Source organism: Neltuma alba, unplaced genomic scaffold (genome assembly GCF_004799145.2).
Source record: "Neltuma alba isolate B1F8T4 unplaced genomic scaffold, ASM479914v2 tig00011375_pilon, whole genome shotgun sequence".
NCBI lineage: Eukaryota > Viridiplantae > Streptophyta > Magnoliopsida > Fabales > Fabaceae > Neltuma > Neltuma alba.
In genome coordinates, this window is record NW_021636069.1 from 267,309 (window position 1) to 275,604 (window position 8,296).

The 8,296-nt window shown below is 35.0% G+C and overlaps 1 pseudogene; it reads left to right on the forward strand.

Annotated features, from left to right (window-relative positions):
• The first annotated feature begins 1,164 nt into the window (after positions 1 to 1,164).
• Positions 1,165 to 7,676, forward strand: LOC114712577 (ABC transporter C family member 3-like; annotated as a pseudogene).
• The last annotated feature ends 620 nt before the right edge of the window (positions 7,677 to 8,296 follow it).

An 8,296-nucleotide genomic window follows, 5' to 3' on the forward strand; every position in this document is an offset into this window, starting at 1 on the left:
AAGGTTAATTTGCAAGATGATTCAAATTTTCTTCGTTGCTTTTCTATTTTTTCCCCATTAATTACTTATTTTAAAACTAAATATATTTATTATCTCATTTTCTAAACTATTATCTCTCTCCATTGCATATTTTCTTTCTTCCATAATTCTTTTATCTCAATAATTTCCTTACTCTCTCTCCCTCTCTTATGCTCTCACTCCCCCCTCATATATGAGAATACTTTAAAGGAAAAAAGTCACGATTTTTATATATTTATTATTGTCTTTAATTAATTTTAACTAACTTTTTAATCTATCTGATTTTGTCAAATGTTACTTATAAAAAGGGCGGAGAGAGTAATATAGTAAGAAAAATAATATGTCTCAAAATGAAACGAAAACATTTTTCAAAAGAGCAATATAAAGTATAAAATCACAATATTTATAAATCCTGAATAATAAAATTTATATTTAGGATTTCATATACTGTATGCAAAAATGTGTGTAATTTAATTAAAAATTGCAAATTATTAATTAAAATTTGTTGTTAAAGACAATAAGCTTGCATTTCATAATATCGATCTTGTGTTCCAAAGATTATTTACCATAAATTTTGCAAAATCGAAGGTTTCGATGTAATATTGTCTGTGCATTGCTTGGGTTTATAATTAAAGTTGGATGCTTAGTTTATTCTTCTTTTTTTTTTTTTTGGCCTGAAGGACACTTATTTTATAATTATTCACTCACCGGCTCCAATATTGCTTGCGACTTCTTTGATCTCCAGAGCACATGGTGGCTCAAGGACATCATCAATCTATGTGGACTTCATTTCAGTCAAAATCATTCTCATTTAACGGGAAGCTTACACCAACCCAACCATTTTTAACATATTGCATCTCAAGTATCAATCTTTATCATTTCCACTGCAAATATGAAATATTATATACGCTGTTTTGGTCTTCTCCTTCCTTGGGCGCCACGATTTCCTTCCTCCAACCCACCACACCTTTGATTCTTTTCCTCACTCTCTCCATTTTCAAGCTCAAATTTTAATCCTTCACAAACTCTTGTAACCTTTAACAGAGCCAGAACAACAGAACCTCGAGCACATCCTTTTCACAATAACTCCATTTTAGAAAGTGGAAACCAGAACTCCATTTTAGAAAGTTCCCTATTCAAATTTCAATGTCGTTTGCTTTGGTGCGTCTTCTCCAAAATCCCAGTTTCTCTCACTTGGTGTCTGCTTCTCTCCACTTAGTTTTATCACTAGCGATTTTAGTCTCGTGGTTGTGGAGGAAAATTGCATTGGATGCGAGAGATGGTTACCAAGAGAAGTTTAAGAGCAGTCAGCACAAGAGAACTCTGTTTTATACTTTTGGTGCCTTTGCATTTAACCTTGTTATGGGACTACTCTATTGCTTATATTGGTATGGACATGATTGGTCTGATGAAAAGTTCGTGACCCTTTTGGATTCGGCGCTTAAAACAGTAGCTTGGGGAATCGTGTGTGTTTCATTGCGCGCAGGGCTCTTCAATTCTGGTGAAAGGAGATTCCCTCTGTTCTTCAGAGCTTGGTGCGCTTTCTATTTCCTCATTTCCTGTTATTGCTTTGTGCTGGATATAGTTCTCCATGTAAAACACGTTTCGCTGCCAAGTCTGTACTTATTTTCTGATGGAATCTCCTTTTTTGTGAGTTTATTCTTGTGTTACGTGGGGTTCTTTGTGAAATATGAAGGTGAAGATAGCATTCTTCAACAGCCTCTTTTGAATGATAATTCTAACGTCAGTGATGCATTGGAGTTAAATAAAACCAAGGGGGAGGAACATGTTACTCCTTACTCAAATGCTGGAATTTTCAGCATTCTTACCTTCTCTTGGGTGGGTCCTCTGATTGAAGCTGGCAAAAGGAGAACTTTAAACCTTGAGGATGTCCCACAGCTAGCTAGTTGTGATAGGGTAGTTGGAGCTTTTCCAGCTTTTCGGAATAAACTTGAGGATGATTGTGGTACATTAAAGAGAGTGACCACATTTAAGCTGGTAAAGTCATTGATACTCTCATCTTGGGAAGGGATATTTGCAACAGGTATAGTTGCACTTTTATACACATTGACTTCTTATGTTGGCCCATATCTCATTAACACTTTTGTTCAATACCTCAATGGCAAACAAACATTCAAGAATGAGGGATATGTTTTGGTGGCTGTTTTTTTGGTGGCAAAGCTTATAGAGTGTATGTCACATAGGCAATGGTTCTTTAGGTTAAAGCAAGTTGGAATAAAGATCCGAGCACTACTTGTGACAGTAGTCTATAGTAAAGGGTTGACCCTTTCATGTCAGTCCAAGCAAGGCCACACAACTGGTGAAATAATCAATTTCATGACAGTAGATGCTGAAAGAGTTGGAGACTTCGCTTGGAATATGCATGATCTGTGGGTAGTAATTCTGCAAGTTGCATTGGCCATGTTTATTTTGTATAGAAATTTGGGAATGGCTTCAATTGCAGCCTTTATTGCAACTGTTGCTGTAATGTTCATAAATGTTCCCTTTGCATCATTGCAAGAAACATATCAAGACAAGTTGATGGAGTCAAAAGATAGAAGAATGAAGGCCACTTCTGAGATTTTAAGGAATATGAGAATTTTGAAACTACAAGGATGGGAAATGAAGTTTCTGTCTAAAGTTGTTGAACTTAGGAACATAGAACAAAGTTGGTTAAGAAAATATGTTTATGCTTCAGCCATGATGACTTTTGTCTTGTTGGTGCCCCTGCATTTGTATCGGTAGTTACTTTTTGCACTTGTATATTTATAGGGATTCCACTTGAGTCAGGGAAAATTTTATCTACCATTGCAACATTCCGAATGCTTCAAGAGCCTGTTTATAGGCTTCCAGAGACAATTTCGATGATAGCACAAACTAAGGTATCTCTGGATAGGATTGCATCATTCCTTCGTCTTGATGACTTGCAGTCTAATGTTATAGAAAAGATTCCAAGGGGTAGTTCTAACATTGCAGTTGAAGTAGTTGACGGTAATTTTTCTTGGGATTCTTCATCGCCTAAACTAACATTAAAAGGCATAAATCTCTCAATCTTGCAAGGCATGAGAGTTGCTGTTTGTGGTACTGTTGGTTCAGGGAAGTCTAGTTTAATATCTTGTATTTTGGGAGAAGTTTCAAAGATATCTGGAATCTTGAGGGTGTGTGGAACAAAGGCCTTTGTTGCTCAGTGTCCATGGATTCAAAGTGGCAAGATTGAAGAGAATATATTATTTGGTAAGGAGATGGATAGGGAGAGGTATGAGAAGATCCTTGAAGCATGCTCCCTGAAGAAGGACCTAGAAATTTTGCCATTTGGTGATCAGACATTTATTGGAGAGAGAGGAATTAATTTAAGTGGTGGGCAGAAACAGAGAATACAGATTGCACGAGCTCTATACCAAGATGCTGATATATATCTATTTGATGATCCTTTTAGTGCTGTGGATGCTCACACAGGATCCCACCTCTTTAAGGTAAATTATTCATTATGGTCATTTTGTTTTGTCATATAGGATCATAGATTTGGCAATTCTAACTTGCATATTATCTAGTATTGTGTGCTTATTTTTTTTTAACATGATTTTTTAGTTGGCATCACAGTTGTTTAAATATTTAAATTAATTAGCTCTTCAATTATTTTTGTGTATGGCAGGAATGTTTACTGGGCCTTTTAAGTTCAAAGACAATTATTTATACCACTCATCAGGTAGAGTTTTTACCTACTGCTGATCTTATCTTGGTAAGTGATTCTCTAAATTCAGTTCTCATCAATTTAGTGAGAAATTGAATTGTCTTGTATCCCTTAATCTTCTCATATTGTACCTTGTGTTTAGGTCATGAAAGATGGAGAAATTACTCAATGTGGAAAGTATAACGATTTACTTGGCTCAGGGACCGACTTTATGGAACTTGTTGGTGCACATAGAAAAGCTTTGTTTGCACTTGATTCATTTGATGGAGGGGAAATATCTGATGAATTAAGTGTAACAAGTGAAGAAGTAAATATGTTTGGTGCAAAAGTTACAAAAGAAAAAGAGACAAACAAAGATAGGCAAGGTGGCAAAATAGATGATGTAGTTGAACCAAGAGGCCAGCTCATTCAAGAAGAAGAAAGGGAGAAAGGTAGAGTTGGGTTTTCAGTTTATTGGAAATACATTACCACAGCATTTGGAGGAGCTCTTGTGCCATTCATATTGTTGGCTCAGATTCTGTTTCAAATTCTTCAAATCGGAAGCAATTATTGGATGACTTGGGCAACTCCGATTTCACCATATGTAAAAGCACCTGTCGGAGCCTTTGTGCTTATAATTGTCTATGTTTCTATGGCCATAGGAAGTTCATTTTGCATCCTTGCTAGAGAAATACTTCTCTCGACTTCTGGTTTCAGGACTGCAACCCTACTCTTCTATAAAATGCACAAGTGCATTTTCCAAGCGCCTATGTCATTTTTTGATGTCACTCCAAGTGGAAGAATCATTAGTAGAGTATGTAGAAGTGTGGACATCTCATAATTTTCTATTTTCTTCTTCCTATCAGCTCTTAATAGTAATAATATGTCATAATCTATGAATTTTGAAATGTTATATTACTTAAATCAATAGTCTCCTTCATCTTGTTGGTTTTATTCGAGAACCATGTCATGAATAATTGTGTCAATTAAATCTTTCTATTTTCTCTTTGTTCCCTTGCAGGCTTCTACGGACCAAAATGTATTAGATACAAACATTCCTTATAAATGTGGGAGGTTTGCATTCTCTTCAATCCAGCTCTTAGGAGCTATAGTAGTGATGTCTCAAGTTGCATGGCAGGTTTACATCATCTTCATACCTGTAATATCTATGAGTATTTGGTATCAGGTATCTAGCTTAAAGCATAAAGTATTACAAAATATAAGCTTCCACATATTTCATGCATATTCCTCCTTTACTATCCTACATAGATTCTGCACTTATTTGTTCACTCAAATTTTTGTGTTTCTACTTTATCATAACATAGATTGACTACTTATGCTTACAAAATGATAATCATGCAGCAATACTATTTACCGGCATCTCGAGAACTATCACGGATAGTTGGACTTCAAAAAGCTCCAATTATTCAACACTTTGCTGAAACAATTTCGGGAACAACAACTATCAGAAGCTTTGATCAAGAGTCAAGATTCCAGGAGACAAATATGAAATTGGTAGATGAGTACTCCCGTCCAAATTTCAATATTGCTGGTGCAATGGAATGGCTATGCTTCCGCTTGGACATGTTGTCTTCAATCACATTTTCCTTTTTCTTGATATTCTTGACATTTATGTCCAAGGGAGTTATAGATCCAGGTAAGTAATTCAATTTTATCATATTAACAAATTGACAGCTTCTATGCATATGTAAAAGAGGTATTATAGCGTAATTGTTTACTTATTTTGCTTCATGCTTCTTAAGCCATTGCTGGATTAGCTGTTACATATGGACTTAACTTGAACTTGTTACAAGTTTGGGTGATGGTGGATCTTAGCAAAATGGAAAACAAAATTATATCAGTGGAGAGAGTGCTGCAGTATACATGCATTCCAAGTGAGCCTCCTCTTGTAGTAGAGGAAAATAGACCTCATTCTTCTTGGCCTTCATATGGAGAAGTTGATATTCATGATTTACAGGTATTGTGTTAGTCATAAAATTTGAGTCCTTCTATAACTCTAAGTCATATGTTGGGATTTCTTTTCCTTCCAATTTTCATTGAAAACAATTTTTCTCCTCTGCATGTCTTTATTAAAGGTTGGAATTTATTTTCAGAAGCAGATGTTATGCCATATCAAAGATTGCTTTTGTTCATGGATTCATCATGATTTGTTTGTACTGATGTTAAAGATATTCATGCATATAATGAAGGCTCGTTATGCACCACATTTACCGCTTGTGTTACGTGGCATTACATGCAAATTCCTTGGAGGAATGAAAACGGGCATAGTAGGGAGAACAGGCAGTGGTAAAACAACTCTCATACAAACACTTTTTAGGATCATTGAGGCAACTACTGGGCAAATTGTGATTGATGGAATCAACATCTCATCAATTGGACTTCATGATTTGAGGTCCAGACTTAGTATTATTCCTCAGGAGCCAACAATGTTTGAAGGGACAGTGAGAAGTAATCTAGACCCTTTAGAGGAGCATACAGATGAACAAATTTGGGAGGCAAGTTTGTTATATTTGATAGACATAATCATGCACACAAACACCATGTTTTGTTCCCAAAATTAAACTTGTTTCTGTTTCTCAACATGGCTTTGCCTTTATTGATTGACATTCTTTTAGGCTTTGGATAAGTGCCAACTAGGAGATGAAGTTCGAAAGAAAGAAGGAAAGTTGGACTCTATAGGTTTGTCTTATTTTTCTTAATCACAAAAAGACATTATCCTTAATATAAAAACAAGGTAACTAATTTGAAAATATTAAGAAAATTAGTTAAAGAGTTAATATAATCTTTGGTCTCTTAAATTTGCCCTCATTTTTATTTTAGTCCCTCAAGTTTCAAACCATAGGTTTTGGTCCTCAAGTTTCAAAATGATCTAGGTTTTTATTGAGTTATAAGGGCAAATATTTTAAATAAAAAGAAGCTTGACGGATCAAAACTTATAGTTTGAAACTTGAGGAACCAAAAATTATATTTAGCCCTTAGTTAAGTTAGTTATTTTGAAACAAATATATGTAGATTCCCCTGTAATTTCCTTTCTAGTCATTTACATTATATCAATCCCTTCATGAAAACCCCTTTATTATAAGCAATCAGTAGGAATACTTTGAAAAAAAAAATTATAAATTCAGGAAACAAAATAGATTAAGATATTATATTTAGGATCAAAACAAAACTCCTGTCTAGCTTCTATATACAGGGTCAAAAGTAGTACACTTTCTGATCTCAAAAATGTTAATTGATTGCTTCTTGTGAAAAATGGGTGCAGTCAGTGAAAATGGTGAGAATTGGAGCATGGGTCAAAGGCAATTGGTGTGCCTTGGTAGGGTACTACTTAAGAGAAGTAAGGTGTTAGTGCTTGATGAAGCTACCGCATCAGTTGATACTGCCACAGATAACCTGATTCAGCAAACTCTTCGGCAATATTTCTCTGATTGTACAGTCATTACAATTGCACATAGAATAACTTCTGTTCTTGACAGTGATATGATTCTTCTTCTCAATCAAGGTCAATTAAGATGCTTTTTTTTTTTTTTAACTCTTCTTTGAAATTGAATAGTTTTGATGCTTTGATTTGTCTTTTCATATGATTCTATGGATACCGATGCAGGGCTAGTTGAAGAGTATGATTCACCTACAAGATTGATAGAGGACAAGTCTTCCTCATTTGCTCAGCTTGTTGCAGAATATACCATGAGATCCAAGTACAGTTTAGAGTGATGGGATTATCATTGAGTGGGGGGGGGGATCAGTTTCTTGATGATGACGAGAATTTTGGGGAAGTCAGCCAATTATAATATTATGAATTGGTTAACATAAGTTTTGTCATGACTCAATTAAATAATGTTTACCCGTCTTTCTGTTTGTAATGTTGATTAGGGTGTTTTTTGAGCATTATAATGCAATCTATCATATGTAAACCGCTGCATTGTAATAAACTATGCTAGCATGAGTTGATTATATGGCTTTATTACTTTAAAGAATAATATGAATTGAAACGAAGGCACAAAAGGGGAAAAAAAAAAAAGAGAAAAGAAAGACGGGCCACTTTGAAACGATGTGGGGCAAATATGCCCAACTGAATGGTTAGTTAATGACAGCTTTAAAAAGGAAAAATTGATGAAAAGCCCTGTAGAAATTTTATTGGTTAAAAAAATGGGAAAATTTCACTGTAGGACCGCAGAAGACAATTAATTTCAAAGAGCCCCCAAAACTTTCTGAAACTTCACTGCAGGACCAAGGGGGCAAACTGATATTAATTCCACAAAGAAAATGACGCTATTGCCCCTCATAATACTTACTGCAGGGTGACATGTAAATGGACTAATTTCAGTTGTAAATAAAGGTATGTATGTTGCAAATTGACTAGTCCCACTTGCAAATGGGTTCTCTCACACTTATTCACTCACAAGCACCTTTTTCAGGTGAATGAGGTGATATGTAAATGGACTAATTCTAATTGTAAATAAATGTATGTATGTTGCAAATTGACTAATTCCACTTGCAAATGGGCGCTCCCACACTTGTTTACTCACGAAGATCTTTTTCAGGTGAACGAAGTGACATGTAAATGAACTAATTTTAGTTGTAAAT